The following is a 26,423-nucleotide window of genomic DNA, read 5'->3' as shown; positions in this document are numbered from 1 at the left end:
TTGTGTCCACACTGGTGCTGCACTACTTGTGTGTGTTGCTAGGACTTCTGGGGCGTGACCCATGGTTCTTTGTGCTGCAGTAAGGTGAGCTCTTCTATGAATTCTTTCCCATTGAATTGTGGGGGAACTTGTCTGTTCTTTCTGGGCATAGTAGCGAGGGGTAGGGGTAGATTGGAGAACTAGTTGCACTCAAGTGGTGCTAGCCAGCATCCATGCTACAGAGTGGTTGTGCTAGCAGCTGAATAAGGCTATGTCTACACTAGCACTTTTGTCGGTAAAACTTTTGTTGGTCCGGGATGTGGGCAAGACTCAAATTAGGAGTAATGCTCTAGTTATAACTCGAGTTAACTTTCCAGTAAAGACAAGGCTGAGCAGTCCTTTCTACGCAAATAGGTCTGCTCAGAAAGCCACTGCTGTAGGGCTGTGGGAAATTATCCAATTTTGTTTTATGTGGCTTTTAGTGAAGTGGGATTTTTGGTTTTTAGGCAGAAAAGCAGCTTTTTGGAGAACAAAATAGTGAAGCTTTCTACTTGCAACTCCCTTCTATTACCTTGAACTATGAAATTACTGTCTAAAGCCTGGACCTTGTAGACCATGCTAAAACTGCAATTATTAATCGTGGTGTGTTAGTGTGGTTTTTTGGCTTATGCCGCTCACATTTTTTTTTTTTTTTCCTGCTTTGGTTTAGGGATGACTTAGGTTTTGGCAGGAAAGATCCTTTCTCTCCCCCTCCTCCCCCCCAAATAGTAATTGCTCCTTATTTCTTTTAAAATAATCACACCAAAAGTCTACATATTTTGGTTGTGGGAAATTTGAACACTTCCACTAGCCATATGTTAATTCACCAAACAGTTCTGTGTTAGAAGTGCATTAAAATGTACTCTTCTGCATATGTGTCACTTTGCTGAGATCCATATCAGAGTATCTAATGGAATGTATACAACAATATATCTCAATTATAATTTGATAAATAGCCTGTTTCTAATCAGAATATTTTTGTTTTAATTTTTACAGATATAAATGGCACAAGGAGTTGAAGCTACAAGCTTCTTGGTTTCTCAAGAAGGAATTTTATTACCTAGACAGTGAGACCTATTTAACATGGGATAGTCTAATTTGTGAGTCATTTGGAAAAAATGCTAACCAATGGATTTAGGAGTGTCTGACTAATAACTTTTACGTCACACTATTTCAACCACTCCTACACAACGCAAGTTACTGCAAGTGAAAAATGCCGGTGGGCTTTTGCTTTGTTAGCTATTTTAGTTATTTAATCTTGTAAGGCAACGACACAATGAACAAAAGTTTGGACTGATAACATTTTATAACTAGGATCCTGTCATACATCACTTTTTTTTTTTTTTTAAATCTACCCTTTTAAAACGTCCAGCCCTGGTATTTAACTGTTGCTTTTTATCAAAAGTATATTAAGAACTAATGAAGTAAAACAGCTAATATAAAAATACTGAGGAGTCTAGCTTCACAGGCAGCTCATGACTCGGTGGTGGTTATTTCAGGAACACAATAACAAATGGGAAAAGGGAGAAGTTGATAGCAATGGCTATAAATTAGCAGTTATAAAGTGTAGACCACTGGTAAGAAAACCTAAAGTCTATAGGTTGATGACGATACGGATTTTTTAAAAGAACTCTTGGCCTTCAGCAATGATGTAAACCAATTACTAGACAGGGATGGTAATATCAATAATGATGCCTAAAAGGCAGAAGTGCTCAATAAATGCTTCCAATGTGTATTTGGGAAGAAGCTAGATGAAACTATTCACAGATAATGAAGTACTTTAATATTTTCTTTAGTCTCTGTCAAAATAAAAACAGCAACGGCTAAAGCTAAATATCTTCAAGTCTGCTGGACTGGAGAAATGAAAAGATCTCTGAGCCATTGACGTTAATATTTAATAAATCTTGGAATACTAGGAAAGTCCCAGAGGACAGGATAAAAGCGAATGTTGCTCTAAGAGTTACAAAGGGTAAATGGGATGACTCAGGTAGATTGGCTAGCTTGATGTTGATCCTGGGTAAAAGGATGATATAGGATGGCAACATTATTGGCTTCATGCAGGAAGCACTTTGAAGTTCTATGGTCTGTCTTACTGAGGTCAGACAAGATGATCATAATGGTCCCTTCTGGCCTTAAAGTCTATGAATATAGACGCAACCTAAAATTATTTATCTTCAATCTGCAGACTAACTTTTTTTAGCTTTCCAGTTGAACATCTACCCCAGACCTTGTCAGAAACAGCCTCTTGGCACAGGGCTTTCATTACTCTACAGGTGTGTCTATGGGTATGTCTACATAGGAATAAAAATCCTGTGGCTGGCCTGAGTCAGCTGACTCAGGCTCCTGGGGTGAAAAATCTGTGTAGCTGTTTGGGCTCAGGCTGGAGCCCAATCTCTGGAACCCTGCGAGGGTGCAGAGTCCCAGAGCTCAGGCTCAAGACTGAATGTCTTCATAGGCCCAAGTCAGCTGACCCAGGCCACCCATGGCCACGCTGTGGGTCTTTTATCCCTGTGTAGATGTACCCAATGGTGCCACTCTTCAAGCCCCTAAAGCTACAAAATGTGATTGTCTTATCAACAGAGGTAGCTTTAACTAAAGGTCATAACTGAAAACCTTGGGTATATTTTAAGGTAACTAATTATAATAATAGGTGGAGGAGGTCAACATAGGTCACTTTTTCCTTCTTTCCTATGTGGATTTCCCCTTCTGTTTGTTAATATAACCCTGAAGCCATTGTACAGTGCCCTGGAACCTTGGGGGGCAGGGATGGCTTCCATTAAGAAATCTATTACTTATTTATTTTATTGACTTTAATCTTACTCCAGGCTAAAATTTCATTCTTTCATGGCAGCACTCTGCTAATTTGGTGCTTTTGGTGCATTATGATTGGAGAGGGGACCTTAAAGATTCGGAATATGTTAGGAAAAGTCAGTAATGTACTTTCAGCCTTGGTGATAGTCTTGAAAATGCAAACCGATATTCATAAGGAAAAGAGCTAGAAGCTCATTACATATATTTTTTTTTTTAAAAGAGCTGACACTGATATTTGTAGATTTCCCCTTCCTCCTCCACCAGAGTCATAGTGGGTCAAAGGCTTCATGGGCCCCAAAGGCCAGATGGGAGAATCAACTTTTCTTTTCTTCTCATGTGATGTCTCTTTCTAGCCTAAAGTCAGTTTAATGAGGTTATCAGACTTTCCCGACGGGATTGCTTGAACTCAGAATAGCTAGAGAAAGCAGATGTTTAGATTCCTTGCACTTGTACAAGTAGAGAAGTGATCCAGTGAATTCTCTCTCCAGACTTTAAGTAGAAGGCAAGTTATTAGGGAGCATAATTTCAGCCCAGAGGATGGACTTCATTGCTCTGACAAGCTTTCATATAGTAAGAAACTTCCTCATACATAGAGAGCTGGAGACAACTAGGCTTTAAATTTTTCTCTACCATCAAAAATAGGCACGGGAAGGAAAATCTTAGACATGGGGAGAACTTTCATTTTCTTTTTGGGATGATGCATTATACTTAGTGGTGCCGCCTAAAACGGAGGCCTTGTGTGGAGAGGAGAAATGAGCTTGTTCGTAACCTTGGGGCACATTGGGTGTATTTTATGGTCTGCCAGTGGGAGGGAAATTGTTCAATTCCCACCCATGAAGGTATCTTCTAAGATTCATTACTTCCCAGAGATGACTAGGAAGATATTGTGCATATAGATAGTGTTCTGGAATCTTTGAGAATAGCTCCATGTATCATCTTCTCATAAAAGTGTATATACTTCTGTCTTGCTTTACTAGTTTCTCAGCTAGTTTATTTCAGTGTTTTTGTCGTATTAACCAATGGTTCTGAAGCTTAGCAAATGAAAGAATAACGGACAAACTTTTCTGTGGTGTGCTAAACCTGTCTTTTTTTTTTTTTTTTTTTAAATGTGTTTTGAGTTGTGAGCATGTGCAGGACTGTTAGCCCCTACCTGATCTGGCAGAGCTTATTTCACATTCTGTCCTCAATAGTTTCAGATAAGAGTAATGAAAAACATAAATATGTAACATGCCCCCAGCTATGCCGGAGCTATTGCATCTTTCCTGGAAACAGCCCATCTAAAGAAAATACGACTTGAGTCTGTTTTCAATTCTCAGAAACTACAAGACAAAGAATAGCTGAAGTGGGGGGAGGAGCGTGCGGGAGAGGGTGGAAACCTTAATTGTGCATATATTTTGTTTTTAGATGTTGCCAGAAATTTTCAATAATTTTATTGCTAGTTGTAGGAAAGGCATGTGAAGATTGCAAATACTATTTCTTATAATACTAAGAATTAATACTTAGCTTTCCTATAGCATTTTCATCCATAGATCTCAAAGCACTCTACAAAGAAGGTTGGTATCATTATCCCCATTTTCTTCAGGAATTTGTGATGACTGCCTCATTCTCAGCTGTCTGGCCTAAGGGAAATTGAGCAGTAGGTGCTGGGTTTTTCTCCTCCATGCTTCCCTACTGTGGTGTTCTATAGCTATACATTTATTTTCTAAGGAGGGCACCTCCTTATACCTGATATACTCCATGGAGACTTTGTCCTGTTGAGGCCTCTGGGTGTCAGCCATCAGCCACCCACCTTCCGAGTTCAGGGGGACGAGACAAGGCTCCTCAGACCCAATCACTAATGGGATCTATTTAGCGAGAAACGGCTACCTTGAGCTATTGACTCCCCTTAAGGCTTGGCTCTCTCTCCAATGCGCTCATAACATCAAGCAGCCTGGAACTTTTATCTGATTAAGTATCAGGTATTCCTCATATAAAAACTCTTCTCCAGGACTACAGCAAACAGGTCACTTAGTATCTCAGACTCGCCAAGTTTGATGCACAGTATCAAGATTTCCTCTAAAGCAAGGACAATTCTTTCCTTCTTACACTGAGCATTCTCATCTCAAGAAGTGCACAGTGGTTTTTAGTAAGACTGGAAAGTACAGGACTCAGTGTGGTATAAATGCACGCATACACACATGCTGTTTTAAAAACACTGGTTCAGTAAATTTTAATAGCAACTATATTAAGTTAAAATTATAATGGAAAATCAAATCAATTGACTACATGATCTCACTGGCTTGTGCAACCGGAGACCTATTTTCAGAGAGTGCCTTGGCTTTTACTCTTAGTCCAGTAAAGCATAGTCACATAGTGAGAATGGCACACCTTGATTCTGTTGAGGGGAATGTCTGGGTGCTGCATGAGCACTTTACCCTGTCAGAAAGTGATACTAGCATTTAGTATTGATCACAGAGAGATTATTTTTGTGCATTCCATGGTTCAGCAGGAAAGAAGTAATGTTGCATTGGTCTAATGCTGGGGTTGGCAATCTTTCAGAAGTAGTGTGCCGAGTCTTCATTTATTCACTCTAATTTAAGGATTTGCATGCCAGTAATACATTTTAATGTTTTTAGAAGGTCTCTTTCTATAAGTCTATAATATATAACTAAACTATTGTTGTATGTAAAGTAAATAAAGTTTTTAAAATGTTTAAGCAGCTTCATTTAAAATTAAATTAAAATGCAGAGCCCCCCGGACCTGGTGGCCAGGACCCAGGAAGTGTGAGTGCCACTGAAAACCAGCTCGTGTGCCGCCTTTGGCTCATGTGCCATAGGTTGCCTACCCGTGGGCTAATGCTTTTTAATCAAGAATTTGAATGAACATCATTTAATAAAAAAGCCTCCCCCGCACTATGAGGCAAGTAAATGGTCTCATTTTACAGATGGGAGGAAATGCGGAATAGAGTAAGTGTGTGACTTTGGGTACAAAACAAGAAGTCTATGACCGAGCCAGGGCAATCCCAAAGTCTTCTGCCCCCAGTTCTTTACCTTAAAGAAAGAAAATAGACTGGAAGAGGTCTGATATAGTAGGGTCACTAATATCCTATCTTTAGCCTGAGTTAAAAACAAAACAAAGTCTAAATATTTTAATTCCTGAATTTGTATATAAATGGCTGCTACTCTTCTATCAACAGTTGTTTCTCTTGGCTGGTACTAACTAGAACAAGTGGCAAAGACTTTTGGGTAGTTTTTTAAATTTGTTTAAAGCTGCTCCCAATGCCCAGGATCCTATGTAATTAATCAAGGCCATAACACTTTTTCTTGATCCTTCTATATTCGGCTATAACAAACTAGTGCCTAGATTCAGGATGGATGGCAACTGGGCTAAACCCTCCCGTTTCAGTGCCCTACAATTGTTCATATTCTGTCACAAGGTAGGGAGGAACAGAGCTTGTAACAGCGTGATTGAAGTGGTAATTAGCATAACTAAACATAATAGATCTATAAAGAATATGAGCCCTGTGTACTGCATTGCAAACTCTTGCAGTAAAGTTTGTGTGCAAGGAAAACTGTGGAAAAGTAGTGTCTGATCAGTTTAGAAGGAAGTTTTCTTGGCTGGCCTGCACTTTAGGAACAGGAGTTAGTTAACTTCTGAAAGCATCACAGTAGGACTTACGCAACATGGGACTATGCACCACCTTTCCTAAAGGCTTTGTGGGCAGCCCAAGTTGTTCCCACTCAAAATTCTTCCACCTCTCACTGAAGTTGTGGATTCCCTTTTATCTTGAGCTTATCCTCTAATTCAGCCCCATGATTAGATAGACTTTGTGGTTAAAGAAGCCAGCAGTACCTAGGCACTGTGATAATACAAATAAATAGCAACAACTTGTGTTCCTTGTACCTTGGGTAGTGCAAAGATGTCCTCATTTGCATGTGGTTGAACCCCAATCTTCAATAGGTTTACATCCTAGTAAACATGGTAGACTGAATACATTCTATCTTGTTTTATTAGAATGAATATTTACCCAACTCTTCCATGTTCTTTTAAATCTGCCTAGATTCTGAGGAGCCGCTTAAAGCAGCTCTACATTTAAAACGCCACTGTAGCACTTCAGTGCAGATCTGACTATGTTGATGAGAGAGCTTCTCTGGTCTGTGTAGTTAATCCACCTCTGTGAGAGGCAGTAGCTATGCTGCCAGGAGAAGCCCTCCCATCAACTAGCACTGTCTAAACTGGGGGTTAAGTCAGTATAACTGCATCGCTCAGGGGTGTGGATTTTTCACACCTCCGAGTGAAGTAGTTATACCAATGTAAGTTTATAGTGTAGCCCTGGCCTTATTTGTCTACCAAGAATGGATGTATTAGAAAAGAACAGATTTGCCACTTTCTAGGTGTGTAGGTCTTAGAAAAATATCAACAATGAATAATTGTCTCTCTGGAATTTTCAGAAAAACAAGACCTCTTATTGGACTGTACAAGATATTTAAAGGAGCAAAGCAAACGTGGCTTAGGTTTAGAAACAAGTGCAATTGCTAGATTTTCTCTTGCAATTTTGTAGTGATGTAAGTACTGCAGTATGGGGGCAGGGAACTGAAATTTTGCTCCTGGCATGGGAATGTTAGTTGGTGAAGGAAATACATTTGGTTGTTCTCTAGTGACTCCCGTTCTGTCTCCCTTTCATCCTCCTGGTAAATGTCATAAGTACTGTTGTCTCTCTTTAGGAATGGTCATATCCAGATGGAGGGTCACAGTAACAGGAGGCATTTGAGGGAGGAGATTGGGGTGTTTTTGAGACGTATGGAACACAAGCTCTCCTGTGTCTCTTCTGTTAACATGACGGGGAAAACAGGTCATAAAATATGCAAAAGCTCTAACAGTCACACACAAATAAAAGAATGAGCCAGTTATTTGGTTTCCAAGAGTATATTATAATGGTGGAAACTATAGAAGGCTCTTACCTTGGAGCTAGTTAGATCTAAGTGATATAAACTGGCATTGTTGCTTTTTGAGGAAGAGCTGATGAGTACAATGAGTTTCTTTAAAGAATGGTGATGAGTAAGGCTTCTAGAAAAATGGAAATGTAGATTATGGGGAAGTTTCTCTTACAGCGAACTAATGAGCACAAGAATGATTTGTTGCATGCTTTCTCAGACATACAGTATGTATGTATATGCTCTGCACAATGAGTGAATGAAAATGTTTGTCTTAATTTGAAATGCGGGGCTACAGCATGGTGTGTTGCTTTAGAAAATTAGCAAGTGGAAAGGAGACTAGTTGTTGCTTTTGTGTGGCCAAGTCTACACGTTTTGTTTTATTATATCTGCTAGAAATGCATTGTCTCACTATTCCTCCTTTTTGTTTTTCTGAACCATGGACTATAAAAAAAAAAAGTATTACTTTGCAGATAATTTGACACATCTACTCAGTAGTAGTGGATGCTGGACTTATTTTTGTGGGAGTGGTTAGTGTATGGCTCTGAATGAAAATGAGCAAAGTCCTTTCAGTCAGTAATTTTGAAACTTTTTTTGAGCTTCTAATAAATCTATAAAATGTGAAAACTGTGTACTTCCCCCTCCCCACCACCTTCTTTTGTGCTGCACCTTACACCTGGATCATCCTTGCTTTCTTCCTTCAAATCCATTAATTCACATGATCTAGTGCCTGGTCAGATCGCCTAAAATGAAATAATAAAAACGAACATACATAACTTTAAATAACTGCAGAGACAACAGGTGATAGCTCCTGAGTGTGTATCTCCTTTCTATTGTTCAGTCTCCCTTTCGTCATCTTTTGTGAAGATTTCTGCCTAGCCTAGGTTCAGGAGCGTCGCCAGCTTGCGGCGGAAGGTCCCGCCCCGAAATGCCGCCCCCCCCACAGAGGAGGCGAAAGGTCCCGCCGCCGAAATACCACCGCGGTCACCGCCCCCCAAATTGCAGCGCCCTAGGCGACCTGCCTAGGTTATGAACTTCTTGGTGGGAGGATGGTGACACAGGAACATAGAAACTGTCATACTGGATCGGCCCAGTGGCCCATCTATTTCATGATCCTGTCTCTAGCAGTGGTCAATAACAGATGCTTCAGAAGAATGTCTGTACTGGACAGTTAGGGAATAACCTGTCCCTAGGAAAAGTTTCTTCCTAAGCCTCCTCAGGTAGAGGCTGACTATATAAATATAATATATATATATATTGTAATATACAATATTATAAATATTGTGGCAGCATCTAGAGGTCCCAGTTAGGATCAGTGTCACATTGTGCTAGGCAGTGTACACACATGTAAGAGAAGACTGTCCCTGACACTAACCGCTTACAGTTGAAGTCAGTGGTGCGCAAACTTTTCCAGTTGTGCCCTCCTCCATTACTGCACAACCAAGGCTTCCTCCACTGTGGAGCTTGGGCGGAAGGCAGAGCTGGGGGAGGAGTTGGGGTTAGAGGCAGGGAGGGAATGAAGGCAGAGCTGGACTGGGGGCAGAGCAAAACTGGGATGGGGGGGCAGAGTAGGATTGGGGGGGGGGGGCGGGGTCGGGGGGGGAGCAGGGTTGGAAGTGTGGTGCTCCCTCCCCACCCTCTGTGGGGGCTGTCCCATGCTCTGCTGCACTCTCCCCCTCAAAAAAAAATGTTCCTCTGTGCCCCTCTGGTAGGGCACCACCGCATAGTTTAGGGTAGTTACTGTTGATTTGGAAAGGGTTAACTGCACTTTGAATCAAACATTGTGAAGGTTAATTCACACCTAGTTTCTTTATTGCCAGTATGAGTTATGCTGACCCTCTGACTTCATCCAGGTGCTACTACAAAAGTTCTCCTGTTGATTGGGTAGAAAGTAGCACCGTCAAAAGTCCTCTGGTAACCAAAAGCTGACCTAGAGGAAGAGTAGTGTCAGCTTGTCTCTCTTGTAGGCAGGGGTAAGAGTGTGGCAGATCTGCAAGAACAATGGTCAGGGCCATAAAAATGTGAAAAATTAATACAGATGTTCAGCTAAGCGTGGAAAATGACGACTGAACAGTCAGTCATCGCGATCGTTTGCCATTTGGTCTGTTCCTGCACGGCTGCTAGGGCTGAGTCCAACATTGGAACAGACTTCATAGATGTTCAGTGAAATGTTAAAATATGTTCAGACTCTTCAATGACACAAACAGTCTTAATTCATAAGTAGGTTGCCTTTTAGCTAAACACTTGAAATATGTGCTACTTTCTCTGACCAGCATCATCTAATGTACAGTGACATTTAATTGTCTTTAGGCCCTGAGGAATGGGATTGAGTGCAAGACTTCAGTATTGCTTAGTTAATGAAATTCTAGTCTTTGACCTGGAGATGGAGAACATCATAATGTTGTTTTGTTGGTTGTGGTTTTAATTTTTCTTTTCAAAGGTTGGCTTTATTTGTGATCCAACTAGGAGCCTTAACATGGTCTCAAGTTAGGATGTGGCTGTTACAACGGGGGACAGGATGTTTGTTGGAATTATTTATGCAAGGTATTGCTACAACACTAATTTAACCATAAATATCTTTATTAAACTCAAAGGCCAAATGGTATTTATGCAATTGCTGTAAACATGCATAAAAAGCCTAAATAATAAGCAATTTACTACATCCAAACAGTAACAAAACACTTATCCGCATTTGATCAAGATCCTTACAAATGGGCGAAACCCAGGGGTGCTTAGACCCATATTGGCTTGCTCCAAAGTGGTCAGTCAGGTATTAGCAATGAACCCTTCTAGAGTTTACTTTTTTTTATACCTTTCAACAAACAAGTGATGTCATTGCCAAATACTGACCTCAGCTAAAAACCTACTTGAGACAGTTGACCCTTTTTTCCAGACTTAAACCCAGATAAGATTTGCAACCTCCTTTCCTCACTATCTCTTTTTGTTGATTAACAATTTTTCCTTTGCAACTGGGTTCACATAGGCCCTAATTTTTGAGATAACACTGGTATGTGGGTTAGGTAGGATCATGTTGGCTCATTTTAAGCAGATTTTTTTTTTTTTATTTAAAATAATTTGCAGTTACCCCTATTGGTCAGAGGCCTTCTTTTTAGAAACCTCCCTGTATTTCCAGAAAGCTTATACCCAAATAAATCCCTTAGGCTAGGTCTATACTACCCACCTGAATCGGCGGGTAGAAATAGACTTCTCGGGGATTGAATTATTGCGTCTCGTCAGGACGCGACAATCAATCCCCAAATCGACACTCTTACTCCACCAGTGGAGGTGGGAGTAAGCGCCGTCGACGAGGAGCCACGGAGGTCGATTTTTGCTGCCGGCCTCACAGCGGGGTAAGTCGGCTCCGATAGGTCGAATTCAGCTACGCTATTCGCATAGCTGAATTTGCATATATTAAATCGACACCTTCCCCACCCCACCCCATAGTGAAGACCTGCCCTTAGTCTCTAAAGTGCCACCGGACTCCTCATATTTCATTAGTTAATCTTTGAACTAGACCTTCTCCCTGCTTCATTCCTTCTGACCTTGTAACTCATTTTCAAGGCCTTCCTTCTACTTGCTACTCAGGGCCTCTCACTCGCGCACACACGCACACTCTAATTCTTTAATTTCATATTTATCCTACAGTGATAATGAATGCAATCTAAAGATTCCCTGCCCCTCTTTCCTTGTAGGGAATATTTTGTAGCTGTCAACAAAACAAACGTTAACACTTCTGTACCTACACCATGAAGTACACCCTTGAAATTTTGAGACCCAGGATGTTGATTTTGCTACTGAAATGTGTGAGTAACACGTAGCCTGTGCAAGGTAGCTATACAAAAGCTCAGATACAATGGCATTTATTTATTGTATTTGGACTAAATGGTAGACAACTTTGAGACCTTAGTATTTAACTCGCTACCTAGAGGAGAAACTTATGTTCTTGCATAAGTACGTGAGGCCTGATTGTCCTTTTTCATTTACATCAGGGTAACTCCTTACTTATATCAGTGTTGAAGGAAGGAAAACCAGGCCCATGGCATTTCTAGAATTGATTTTGCAATGTACAAAATCTAGCAAATTATAAACATACCAACACATGTTCTCGCTTTCCAGGTGTAGACATAGCCAATCTATGTGTATTAGGTTTCATTTACTGAGAGGGAGAAGATGGAATGCTTGTTTTTTAAATGAACAATAATTGGATTACCATGCTTGATTTATTTTCCTGTGCATATTGTGTGGCATCAGACTAATTGACAATCCTTGTGTGCTTGTTTGTGCAAGTGCTACTAGCTTCTTAGATTTGCCTGGGAAGTATGGGGAAAGTGGTCTGACCTATTCCATTTGGGAAATGTAGCTACCTGTAACACTCACCTGTAACACTTTTTTTGTATCCAGTGTTTTGGCCTAGCTGTAGAAAAGAATTTAAAAAATTAGGTATTTGGGGAGGAGGAAAAATGAGGCTGATAGTGTACAGACTGGCAGTAACAGACGTGAGAAACTGTTAAAATCGCATGTGGAGTCCCCAGGCAAACAGGAAGACAGACAATTTGTGGAATGAAGCACAGGCAGTAAGTTACAGCACTTACTGGAGGCTAATTATCCTGAAGGGCTGTGTACCAGAATTGCATAAACAATATGCAAGACCTGACATAGGCTCTCTAAAAATCAGCTTGTTAAACACCAGGACGAATAAATGCAACTTTGTTTCTAGTGTTTGGAAGCAAGAAAGAAATTGTATATAATGCAGTGATGGATGAGAATTTGGATGCCTACGAACATGGTATCATTTACAATCTATTAAAAATCAAAGTGGGAGAGAGAATGCAGTTCTTGGGTCAGAAGAGTTTTTAACACAAACTGAAAACTGAGCTAGAATTAAGGGGAGATTTTCAAAAGGTACTGCAGGCAGACAGGTGCCCAGCTCTCATTGAAAATCATCAGTTTGGCACTCAACTTCCTCCCATTCATGCCTTTGAAAAATCTCCCTCCCCCCAAAAAAAGCCCAAGCCAAAACCTAATTCTACAAAGACAAAAGTTCAGTATGAAATACCAGAATCTCTCAATCCAGGTATTTGGCAAAATACAATTATTTCTTTCTGCTCCTGAATCGCCGGCTTTTAGGGTGAGCCAGGTTACTATTGTTGACAGAAGTCCGTTTACTAAGATGGATCCAAAGGCACCAAATTGTGCAACTAGCTCTCAAGAATTGTCTCCTGCAGCAGTCTGTAATTTTTATTAGCTTTTGTAAACTGCTGAAAGCAATGATAACCTATTAACGTGTTCTATGCATCCGAAGAAGTGAGGTTTTTACTCACGAAAGCTTATGCCCAAATAAATCTGTTAGTCTTTAAGGTGCCACCAGACTCCTTATTGTTTTTGTAGATACAGACTAACACGGCTACCCCCTGATACTATTAACGTGATGAAATGTCCTATACTTTAACTATCTTCTCCAGAAGTCACAGATGGAACTAGAGCAGGGGTTCTCGCAACAAAATTTTTGATGGCCTCCGAATGTAGCCATCAACTGTTGCTGGTGGCCGCTCTGACACTGAGAAGTGGGCCCCCACTGCCCCAGTAAAGTGGGGTCAGGAACTCACTGGCTGCCTGTGGAGTCCCAGGTGCCCTGTGCCACAGCCAAGCAGGAGCAGGGGAGCTGAACACTAGTTCCACACATACACACTGGCCCCATGTGTCGCCAGAGGCGCTGCCCAGAGCCAGCTAGGAGGCTACGTGGGGCAGGGCGCAGATTCCTGCCAGCCACACCAGTGCAAACACCAAGGCAGTGTATCCAAGAGCAGCACCTGAGTGATTCAGGGAGGGGCCACAGCTTTGCCTCCCCTCCCCCCAATCTCCGCCATCCTTTGAAGGCTGTCATGGCCACAGTAAACTCTGCTGCTGGCTGCATGTGGTCACAGTGGTTGCATTTGAGAAATGCTGAGCCAGAGTGATGCAGGAGGCCTGCTGCTTGTTGTGCTTTTCATCAATTTTATGGTCCAGCTTCTTGGCCACTAAATGATTTGGCAGGAGTTGTCTCATTACTTATCCTCTCCACCCTTAGCAGTTGGCATTGTAAACCCCCCCTGAGGAGCACCCTCCCTTCTCAGGCACTAAATCGCTGACCAATTTAGTAGTAGTTGCAGCAACAGCAGCCTGTCTGGTAGTTCTCCAGATTAGGGCCAGTTTTAAAGCACAAAATGTCATTCTGACAAAGTTCTGGATGTACATGGCCTTAAGTCATCAGCAGAACTGCTTGGCCTGTAATTCTAGTCTAATTCAAGACCCTCTCCTCCTTCACACTGAAGTACACAGATACACTGTGTGTTCTTTGCTATGCATACAGTACCCTTTCAACATCCGCATGCTGCTAATGACAAAACTTGTTTGGTGTATGTCAGCTATAGAAATCTGTCAAAGTGAACCTTTTTTCTCATCTTTAAGGAAAGCCCAGAAAGATGAACCTAGGAAATCTGCTCAAACTCTTTCCAGTTTTGCTAATCATGGTGGGTGGTGGCGAGTAGTAGTGTGGGGTGGTTGGTAATCGGAAATCTGAATTCTGTGGGACTCCCCACCCTTTCCTTTGCTGCAGCGACAAGCATATGACTTGCTTTCTTCGGTTTGAACGCAAGTAGGAAGATCTATTGAAACTACAAATGCTGATTCATATAACTTCTAATGTAATCTTTTCAACTATCGCTCATCTCTCAACAGTTATATTTAAACGAGCTTCCTGCAGCAATGCTTGTCATTTTGGGATGATAAAAATAAAAGCTCTGAGCCATTTTTTGGCATACTTTGTGATATCTTCCCAACACAGTACCGCACAAGATTTGTTAAGTAGAAACTGAATTTGTCTTTTCAAAGACACTTAAGTTTCTAAAAGGAGAGCTTAGTGTTGAAAGGAGAATTGAGTGGCTTTAACACTGGTGTTTTGAATTCTGTTTACTTGTTACTATTCATAGTAATTTTCTCTTTACCTTTACCCTTCAGTATCTTTGCTTGCTAAAAATGAAGTTTCATTTTTCTTTTACACAATTAAACATTTTTTGAAATAAATATACATTATGTTTAATGTAATGTTAATATCACATTGTTTAAAATAACAACAATCCCAAGAAATGCAAAGCTAAGGTTCCAACAGCAATGTTAAACTGTCTGCATTGCATGTACGTAATATTGTCTATTCCTGACAAAGTCAGTGCAAGAGTTATCCATAAGCTTAAGTGTTTGCTGGAGAGGAACCTTATTTTTTCCCCCCCTTAAATCAAGCAAAGGCAATAACCCTCAGTGGAAACTATGTATGCAACAAATTTCAAACTTCATGTTTGTCTGAAAAACTTGTTTGTGTTTTGTTTGTTTTTTTTTAAACATTTTCCCCCTTTCCTTCTACACACTCTTCCATTATTATTTTTTAAATGCCGGAATAGATTTTGCTGTGAGTGTGAGATTTGTTTGGTTAAATCTCTTTCACACTTTGGGTTTGGTTTGGGGTTTTTTTGTTTTGTTTATTACATAAACAAATATCTCTTCAGATAAAGACCAAGCATAGAAAACATAATCACCAAACATGAATATTTCAGAACATTGCCTTTCTAAAAAAGGTGATAGAAAAATGTGTTGCTGTCCTTACTAGAATGGACACAATCAGCACCTGCTTAGAAATTACTTATTTTTAATGTTAATGTTTCCTCAGCTTTGCACCCTAGTCTTCTCTTGCGTGGAATTATTTTTGTGCTTTTAGCTCTTTGCTTCTACTAAATAGGTCTTTTTGCCAAAGCATATTTTAATGAATTAGTCAAATGGATTAGTACAAATAAAGGAAAATCTTTAAATTGGTCAGGATTAAAGCTTTAGAAAAGTGTAAAACCATAGGTGTAACTATCTTTGTGGCAACAATATTGATTATCTAGAAAGCCATCTTGCTTATCTCTTCTTCTCCTCCCCTCCCCCCCCCCCTCGGGCTGGCTCTGGCTTTTTGGCTGCCCCAAGCAAAAAAAAAAGTGGGGCGGCCAGAGCGTGGGTGCAGGGGGACCGGGTGGGGGGCGGGGAGGGGGAGGGAACAGGCGGGAGAGAGAGAGAAGGGGGCGGCCAGGGCTACAGCAGGGGCGCTGCCACGCGGCCCCTCCCGCTGTGCCGCCGCCTGCCGTGAGGGCTCCGCTCCGGTCGGCAGGGAGGGAAGGAAGGAAGAGGACTGCCCTGCAGGGCGGTCTGGTTCTCCGCACCGCCGCCCCCTACAGGGCAGCCGGAGCGGAACAAGAACAAAAAAAAAGAAAAAAGCAGCTGTGCTGCCCTAGGATTGGGCAGAATGCCGCCTTCAACAATCTGCCGCCCCAAGCACCAGCTTGCTCAGCTGGTGCCTGGAGCCGGCCCTGCCCCCCACCCCCCACACACACACTTTGAAAAATGGGAGGAAGAAAAACAAAATGGTGGGACTTCCATTTTTTGTTGGTGTTCAGGTGCAAGTTTGAACAGGAATTATATGAATTATGAGGCAGGTTGCATTTATAGCTGCTCTTTTTATATAATCTAAAAATAACCCCCAGATAACTGAGTTATAGTAGAACCATAATTTTAAAACTGCCATGGAAATGCTAAGCAGCGAGAAAAATAGTAAACTGTGCATGAATTAAGTGTCCATGACGACTCTGCTGCCAGTCTTCTCAGTATTCCCATTTAGCAGTGACTGGAGCTGGAATTGAAGTGATAGAGCGCTCCCTAGCAGTAATAAGACAGATTGTTAAATTATAGTACTGACGTGTCCAACTCAGTTGAGGTGCATTGTAAATTCCCTGTTCTAACCCAGTGCTGGTAACTCATTTTAGAATAACTCAAATCTTAACTTCTAGAAGGATAGCTCAGGGGGAGGGATAGCTCAGTGGTTTGAGAAGTGGCCTGCTAAACCCAGGGTTGTGAGTTCAATCCTTGAGGGGGCCACTTGGGGATCTGGGGCAAAATCAGTACTTGGTCCTGCTAGTGAAGGCAGGGGGCTGGACTCAATGACCTTTCAAGGTCCCTTCAGGGAGATGGGATATCTCCATTTATTATTATTATTATTATTATTATTATAGAAATACTTGGAAATGGGGAGCGCATCTGCAGCTTCTTCAATTACTTACACTTAATTAAAGAAAAGACAGTTATCCAGTAGGCTGCAATAACTGATATAGATCTTGATTCTGCAAAGTGAGCCACCAGTGCAGACCATAGACCCTCATGGAAACCCATGAAACTTTTCATAGGAATAAGGATTTGTACCACTGGCTCCTCTTCCTGGAGTGGCGCCATGATTTGCATTTGAGTGCTATACTGTTGTTGGAAGGATTGACTCTTTGGGAATAAGGCAAGTCCATTAAGACTCATGTACATCTTTCATATTCTGGTCTGTCTGCAATAGTGCTAAATTATTCATTATTAACTCCAATCCTTCCTTGTTGGCCAATTTCCTATCTACAATTTACAGACATCTAGGTATTAAATTGACCTAGCTAAAAAAAAAATTTGCTTCTTAAAATCATGGAATTTGCCACCTTCAATATAAAAAGGAGTATCAGACTTGAACTAAATTCTAACAATGCCCATCATCTTTTCAAATAGTGCATCTCCCTAGTGGGACTCAGAGGCATCCTGGAAAGGGCAGTGGCAGTGAGGGGTCCTTCTTTTTTCTTTTTAAGTAAATCTCTTTAAATTACACTAACACATTCCCCCAAATTCAGGAAAGGAAGGCCCTTCACTAATAGAGACAAAATTCTGAGTAAATTTTTCAAAGGAATCTAATTCCCATTTTCAAAAGTGACTTAGACTCCAAAGTCACTTACGTACTTTTGAATAGTTTATTTTTTAAAAATAGTACAGCATCACTTAATATAACCTTTGCTTAAACTAAAGACTTTATAACCAAGGCTTCACAGACTTGTACATTACTGCAACTGTATATCAATGGGCAGTCTTGAAGAACCACGAAGAAAAGAGTGAAAGATCCTCTGGATCAATAAAATGGAACTGCCTTCCATCTCCTTGCCTATTTTAGAAAAGAGTGAATTTCAGTCCGATGTGAGGTCGCAACAGCTGTTTAGAAGACTTTTGAGACAGTAAAACCATTTTCCCTTTGTTTTACATCCTGCTTGTCATTCGGCAATTTGGTGTGCAGGAACGTGTTTATCATCTAGCTGGAACGGATTCTGTGTTCCACTGCATAAAAAGTCATTGTGACCTTTCCCTTCCTTTTAATGTCTGTCTCTATGTTTAAGATCCTATTTGCTCCATCAGGCAATATTTGTAAATTGAACATATATATGCATTTCTATAACTTGTGGCTGTTTGTTTTGCAGGTTTTCCAGTGTTCTTACAAAATAAAGATGAAATGGGGCCCAGGGCACTTAATTCCTTTACCTAATAAATTACTATATTTATAGCACATTAATTTAATAGTACAGAATAATCTAGTAATCTTACAATCCAGCAAGAGGGTTCTTCATGGTTACAATGACAAAGAATCAGTCAAGGCTATATAATGGGTATAATTATGTTCTTATTTCAGTTTATGAAACATAATATGAGAGAGATAATCACACTAAAATAAAACTGATGAGTAGGAAAATTGATAGTGTGTGTGGTGGCGGGAAGGAAGGATGGGAGGAGGGGAAAATGTCTTCCTGTTGCCATTTGTCGTTGCCTGAGTGCTGTTGAATGAAGTTTACAGAATATATATTTATTCTGAAGTATGCTTCTGGGCAACTCCCCTCCACCCATAACTAGACCAAAAACATGCAGGCCTCAATCCCACAAAAGCCTAAGCATATGCTTAACTTTAAGCACACGAGAAGTCCCTTGGAGTCCAGTTGCTGTAAATTTAATGAAACTACTCACATGCTTAAATTTAAGCATGTGTTTCAATACTTTGCATGATTGGGGCCTTTGCAGAGAGTAAATGTGCACACTGGCCCGTTTCCCCAAGGAGAATGTTTTTGTAAATGCAGTATTGTTGCAATTTTCCCATGGTCCACTAATTTAATGAGAAGGGGGAAATTTTCAGATACAAGTTCTTGAACTTTTTCAGGCCATTGTTTGTCATGTTTATCTCATCATTGTATTTGAACTAGAGTTCTTAGCGGGTTGTTGCTTTTTTTAAAAAAATTATTTCCTGGCATTAAGGGAAGAGCTGTGGAACTTTTCCGCATATGAGTGCAGTTGACTAAAATGGTGAGATCCTCCAGTAACTCCCTCACTCTGTGAGCAGAGCAAAGAGAGAAGTGAAACCATGGCATATTGAGTTGTGGAGGATTAAACTAACTTCTATAGATCAAAGGAAGAACTGTCTCTAGTTATCATGCCCATTGGTGGTAGGTTTTAAAACCCTAAGTGATGATAGAGTTGCTCAAAGAATGGAAAAACTAAAAATCTGCAAAAAGTGCAGTATTTTCTTTTCCTAATTTATTTTCATTGAAATTCCAATGTTTTCAAAAATTTCCTGTGATGTCCACTAGACAGATATGTAGCAGAGTTCCAGTAGGATTTGGAAGAAAATACATTCTCCCTGGCAGTATTTAATTCCTAGGATAGATAGCCCAGTCGTCTTAAACCTTCTTGTTCCCTCACTATTTCCAAATTATTGCCTCCAGAAGACATGCTGGAAAAAGTAAACAGTGCTACTGAGAGTGATGCCCAATATTACTGCTTAAGAGAGGGGTTCATTAGGCAAGTTACCGTAGGGCCCAGCACCTTTTTGTAAGTATATGCAATTCCCTGAAGTGGCTGAAGCATCTCTAGGCTGTGATTGGCTTACCTTTAATAAACCTGGAACTACCTGTGTCATAATCACACCATGTTGCTTCCCCCCACACACACTTTTCTCATTGCACATCAAGATGTAGACTAGGAGTTTCATGAAGAATTTCAGAGAATTCTCCACCCCCTTTTCTCTAAGGCTTTCCGGTAGGATCTGATGTGAAATGATAGAATCATAGAGTTAGAAGGGACCACAAGGATCATCTAGTCTAACCCTGCCAAGATGCAGGATCTGTTGTGTCTAAACCATCCAAGACAAATGGCTCTATCCAGCCTCCTTTTGAAAACCTCCAGTAAAGGAGTTTGCAACCTCCCTAGGCAGTCTGTTCCATTGTCCATTGATAGAGACATTGATGCTTCCAGAGTTCTAGGAGCAGAGAAGTGGCTTTGTCTCAATGCACAGACACTACCAGCTTAACATGCTGATTTATTTTGCTGGCATCTGGCCATGGGAAGGCATGCCACTGAACATCAAAGTTTAGATATGTTTTCATCAGGCTGTGCATATTGAAAAGGGAGCTAGGGATATTTCTATCCCTGTAGAAATGGAGAGAGAACTCCTTTTTAGAAATCTGGGGTAAGGGAGAGATAGCTGCTTTAAAAAGGAGTAGGCCTTGGGAAATAATGGAAGAAGTGTATTTAATGAACAGAACAAAGTTTTAAACAGTAAGATAACCAAATAAAAAGAGAGCAACCAGCCACTGCTGAAATCTGGAAGCTTAGTGGTAAACATTTTACATTCGTAACCCCATCTCTGGGTTCTAATCATTAAGTATCGTAAGTGATCACTTCAGAGCATTCTTACTGTAGATGAGGCAGTGAGATGTGGTGGATGTATGCCATAAAGAGTTACATAGCTTTCAAATGTTGCTTCCTCACTGAAAACTACAAATACTGTTCTCCAATATGCTCCTTTATCTTCTCTGTGTCTTTCTACTAGTAAGGCACTGCCTCTAGCTGAGGGTAAGAAATGCACCTTCTGCTGCAGCTATCTTTGGTACCTCTGCATTAATTGGTTGCAAGGGAGTGCTTCAGAATAATTCTGTCTGGGTTCCCTATTTATGTAACATCCTTGAGTACTGTATGTATCTTGTTTATTGGCTGTCAAGTGAGTGTCTGGAGGCTTCTCTTGAGTTCTGGTGGCCTTCTACATTATGTGCACTGTGGTGCCTACCACTAGGCAAGAGTCTTAAAGAGGATATTTTAAACTCTTAAGGCCTATGAAGACTGGCTGGAGGTAACTTTGTTCATATTACTTAACGTGTTTTCATTTTCAGCTACATTTATCAATTGGATCACATGGCTAGTATGAGTGAGTTGATTAGATGTATGCTACAGTCATTACCACTTGCAATTTTGTATGTCACTAGTGTCATGGCTTTTTTTTTTTTATTTACAGATTTATTAGTGCAGACTATATATGTAATATGTTTCATACAATATCTGCTGGATATCTCCTTGGATAAAAATTAATGCCAGTATGATACATTCACATGACAATTATCCTTGTCACACCATACATTGAATACTCAGTTTCTGGGGTGGGCAGGAAGGAGGTAATTTTTAAAATATTTTTAGAGTGCACATTGACTTACTTTTGAATTTATGTAAGATCTTGCTAATATGAAGGACTGAATTAATCAACCCAAGGGTTAAGGAAACAGGCGACATGCTTCTCTGGCTCCACGAGAGGCTGAACAAGCTTGGCATTGAGGCAAATTTTTCTTTGATATTTTCCTTATGACTTATTCTAGTGGAATGTTCCTTAGGTTCTAATTCTCCTGATTCATTTTGGATTAGAATAGGCACTGTCTTTTCTCATGGGTGATTAACTACAAGCATTATCTATTAGCTACCAAATGGGCTTTAAATGGTTTCTGCTTTTTGAAGATCAGTAGGTTATTTACAAACTAACTTTCCTCATTAAAATAGTGTGCCTCAGTACTATGAAAGCCTGACCCAGGACCGAAGGAAGGGTTTAGCAAGGGGAATATATTATACATTTATATTGCAGTAGCACTCAGGAGCCCCAGTCATGGACCAGAACCCCCGTGTTCTAGATGCTGTACAAACACCTAACTAAAGAAGTATCTGTCCCACAGAGATTACAATCTAAATCAGGGATTGGCAACCCTTGGCATGCAGCTCGCCAGGGTAAGCCCCCTGCCAGACCAGTTTGTTTACCTGCCGCGTCCGCAGGTTCAGCTGATCGCAGCTTCCACTGACTGCAGTTCACTGCTCCAGGCCAATGGGGGCAGCGGGAAGCGGCATGGGCTGAGGGATGTGCTGGCTGCCACTTCCCGCTACCTCCCTTGGCCTGGAGCAGCGAATCGCGGCCAGTGGGAGCTGCAATCAGCCGAACCTGCAGACGCAACAGGTAAACAAAGTGGCCCAGCCCGCCAGGGTGCTTACCCTGGCGAGCTGCGTGCCAAAGGTTGCCGACCCCTGATCAAAGCAATCTCCAGAGTCTGACTCTGGAGATCTAGTTGAAACCTGCTTTGATAAATACGGACTGTTTTTTAAATTATTGTTGAACGTTTTGTTTGCTGTGGTGTTCAATAAACTGGTACTTTTTAACCATCAGAATTGCTTTTACACGCATTTTCTTCAAAAGGGCAACCTAGAAGCTTCACAGTATATACAGATTACTATGACTTGTCTTTTCTCCTTCAATACTGTGAATCTTATAATCCTTTGGAAATACAGATATCTACTTCCAAAAAGACACTACCAATATTCCTCATGTTTTTATTCAATTCTTTTGCCATATAGATGACTCTTATCTTTGGGGAACAATGTTAGACTGTCAGAGAGATTAAAGCTGACGTTTTCATCATTTTCTGTGACACGCTTTACAGTTTAAATTTTTAAATGGTGGAAAAGAAGTCCACAATTAGTTTAAACATATTTTCCAGCAAATAGAGTAGGTAGAAACGAAAGCACTTTAATTGGGTTAACCCTGACTTTCAGGGCAAAATCAGTTTGTTTTTTGTTTTTGTTTTTTCATCTCCGATACAACATTTATCAAAAAAATTATTTGAGAATTTTGTTTGCCAGCTAAATGTATTGTATTATTTTAAAATAATACCAAACAGAAAACTGTTAACTTAATGTGCAAAGGTTAGTGGACTAGGAGTGCTGCAATGACTTCCATTGGGGGGTTGTTGAGTTTTTGTTTGTTTGTTTTTTGCCTTCCTTGTTCCTACATTCATAAAGTGGACTTTAGTGACAAAACTTGCATCTTATTCTGTCTCCACATTTAAATGCTCACAATGGCACTTTTTACCCTAATTAACTCTATGCCAGCTGCAAGTCTTCATTTTTCAAAACAATAACAAAGTTTCTTAATTATGTTGCTTTCATACTGCTGTTTTCCAGCTTTTTCTAACTTTAATCTCTTCTCCCTTTCTTCTGCCATGAGCTATAAGGACATTGAGACTCTGCAGTGAGTTTGTAACATTGAGAGATACAAGAAATAAAACCAAACAGTAAATTGTCGTCATGAATTAGTGAAACCTTCAGCAGTAGCACTAGAATCTCCAAGTTGGTGTCTTTTTAAGGGAAGTGGAAGTCTATCAACTGTATCTGCTGACGTATTTTTACCAATTGTTTTAGTTTTAATATAGGAACAATTAGACTGGTTATTCTTAAATTATAATTATTTTATAACCTCTCTAGGAGCAGACAGAAGAGTCCCCTCTGAAACAGGACTAGATCATAGTGCATTAACAAACTCTTAATGCATGTCAGCAGGGTCCACACAGACAGTTATTCCATGGTAGGCTAACGTAGGGTAGGTTCATAGATTTTAAGGACAGAAGGGACCATCATGATTCTCTAGTCTGACCTCCTGCACGTAACAGGCCACAGAACCTCACCCCCTGCTCCTGTAATAAGCCGATAATCGCTGTCTGAGTTACTAGAGTCCTCAAATCTTAATTTAAGGTCTTCGAGTTATAGGGAATCCACCATTTGATTCTAGTTCAAATCACAAGTGACCCATCCCCCTACTGCAGAGGAAGGCAAAAAAAACAACAACCGCAAGGTCTCTGCCCACCAGAAGCTTGCACCCCCAGCTTGCTGTGACATAACTGTTTGTATAGACAATTCCTTAGTGTAACTGAAGTATTGATTGATTGACTGATAGCTTAGTAAGACAATTTGGCTCTTTAATATTTTTGCGGTGGTAAGTTTCATAGGTGGTGGTCTAAAACAAAACATCACAGAAAAGCCCTGTCGTTGTTGGCATGTTTGATTTCTCTCTCCCTCACGCTTTCATACCGACTGCCAAATCTTGGAGGAAGAGCATGTCAGTACAAGACCTTGAGATACTAATCATCTTAAACTTCATGAAGGAGAGAGTTTAAAGAGGAGTGCAGAAGATTACCAACAGATGCAGGGGTTTCTGCATTCTCTCATGCACAAATCTGGAATTCCTCAGCTGGTCAATGACATTGTGAAGCATCATTTGGAAGCACCAGTCAAAGAACAGAAAAGATTTGGGGCACAGGACACTGTTTATTTCCAATCTTCCCCACAGTTCTACCTTGTTCAAAGCTGATCAAAAAATCCAAACAATGCCTCCACACAGCAAAACAGAAGCCTGCTCCTGTTTTGCTGTGTGGAGGCATTGTTTGGATTTTTTCTTCTCAATAAGCTAAATCAGGGAAATTTAAGGAGGCAAAAAAACCAAAACTTGCTGTTTTGAGGAATACCACTGCTGTAGAGTCTCTCATTTCTCTCAGGACTCCAAACTAGGGTTGCCAGGCATCCAGTTTTCAACCAGAATGCCTGGTCGAAAAAGATTCCTGACGGCTCCAGTCAGCACTGCTGACCGGGCCGCTAAAAATCTGGTTGGCGGTGCAGCAGGGCTAAGGCAGGCTCCCTGCCTGCCCAGGCTCTAGGCAGCTCCCAGAAGCGGCCGGCATGTCTGACCCCCTAGGCGGAGGGGCGATCAGGGAAGCTCCCTGTGCTGCCTCCGCCCCCAGTGCTGGCTTCGGGAATCCCTGCCAATGGGAGCTGTAGGGGTAACACTTGTGGGGACGGGCAGCACGCAGATCCCCTGGACCCCAAATCCCTCATCCCCAGCCCCACCCCAGAGCCCACACCCACAGCTGAAGCTCGCACCCCCTCACACATCCCAACCCCCTGCCCCAGGCCAGAGCCCCCTCCTGCACTCTGAACCCCTCATTTCTGGCCCCACCCTGGAGCCTGCACCTCCAGCTGGAGCCCTCACCCCTTCCTGCATCCCAACCCCCTGCTCCAGGCCAGTGAAAGTGAGTGAGGATGTGGGAGAGCAAGCGATGGCAGGATGGATGGAGAGAGCAGGGGCAGGGCTTCAAAGAAGAGGCATCGCAGAGTTGTTTCTTTTTGTGCCATTAGAAACTTGGCAACCCTGCTCCAAACCAAATGATGAGTATGGTACTGATTATCTTATCCCTTTTCTTATTGAATTAAAAAAACATTATCTGAAGCTGCCCCAGAATTCAGCACAGCTATGCTTAGTAATATGCTTCAGAAATCCGGGAGCACTTGCCACAGAATTTAGGTCTAATGTGCCCAGAATATCCTGGCTGGGTCCTGACAGTGATGATTCAATAGACTCTCAGTGCACTTTATAAATTAGAGCCTGTTTGTGGTCATGAACTGTTTAAATGTTGCCATTTTGCAAGCATGTCAGCCACTAACAGCGAAGTTAAAGTGGTGATTTCAAACCACAAGAGTGGGAAACTTCAAGTGGGCAGCGGTCACCCTGTAAACAGTGTTACAAAACATTTCCTGCATTGGACTTCAGAGTGGGTAGAAGGGTGCATGAATGCTTAACTTTTTTCTAAATCAGCTTCAAGTTCCTTTTATTGAAAAAAAAAATTATTTTACAAGCAGATGCTTAACAAAGAGACAGCCATCTTTGTAAGATGGCTATTTAAAAGATTTAATAAGGAGCTGGAAACTGATCAAGAGAGACACATTTTGTGTGAACTCAGAGTCAACTATTTAAAACCAAGGTAAAGTGAGCTTTATAGATATTAAAAGCACTAACCTTGATGAAAAGGCAAAGGGGAAAATGTCACCCAAAATAAGAGCAGGAGAACCTAATTTCTTCAAAATGCAAAATCCCTAATCAAAACTGTTTAAATCAGTAATAAAACAGTATAAAACTGTATAGACCAGGCCCAATTTGTCATGTAGTTCACCACACAGCTATATGCCATATTATTTCTTATACCTCACTCATTATTGTAGCATCTGATGGTAGCAATGTTCAGTCACTATTAATGTGGCTCATATATGAAGTAGTCACATAAAAGGGAAAGTTTTCCTCTTTTTTTCCCCGCCCCACTATTCTCAGATGCCTGGGCCATCCAGTCTTGGGGGGTGGGTGGGTGGGGGGTTGTTTTAATTTGACTTTAAAGAATGGTAGGGCTATTTTTGCTGTAACTTTTTTAAGCTGAGTATCTCATTTAAATATAAGGTGAATTAGGTAAGAGAAGTACCGTGTTTTAGATGGAAAAGGGGATATTTTGGTAGAAACCTTATAGTAAGTCTTCCATTAAATTGTCTCACCAAGAAAATACACGATTGATTTTCGAAAAGATCCTCTGATAAGCACATCTAAATTCCGGTTTAGAGCAGCACAGAGAGGTGTTGTCTGACGATCTGGGGAAGACAGTACTGTATTAGGTTATATTTGGACACTTATATTAAAGAACTAGCTTTTTCAAAAAGGAAGCTTGAATTCTTTAAAAATGTGTGCCTTAGGCCTCTCCATTTGCTAGGGTTGTTCTAATCCATCTTGTCTCTGAATGCATTTTTCAAGCCTTTAATACAAAACAAAACCTGCTCAGTGCACAAGGAGACTAAAACACTACTGGAGTGTAAGCTGGCACAACT

The 26,423-nt window shown here is 41.0% G+C and overlaps 1 protein-coding gene across 3 annotated transcripts in view; it reads left to right on the top strand.

Moving 5' to 3' along the window:
* The window catches only part of OSBPL3 (oxysterol binding protein like 3), a 121,682-nt gene that overhangs the window by 22,282 nt on the left and 72,977 nt on the right, over positions 1–26,423 (top strand). The window lies entirely within an intron of this gene.

This window comes from Trachemys scripta, chromosome 2, assembly GCF_013100865.1.
Source record: "Trachemys scripta elegans isolate TJP31775 chromosome 2, CAS_Tse_1.0, whole genome shotgun sequence".
In the NCBI taxonomy this organism is placed as follows: Eukaryota; Metazoa; Chordata; order Testudines; family Emydidae; genus Trachemys; species Trachemys scripta.
This window is presented reverse-complemented; position numbering and strand designations above follow the sequence as displayed.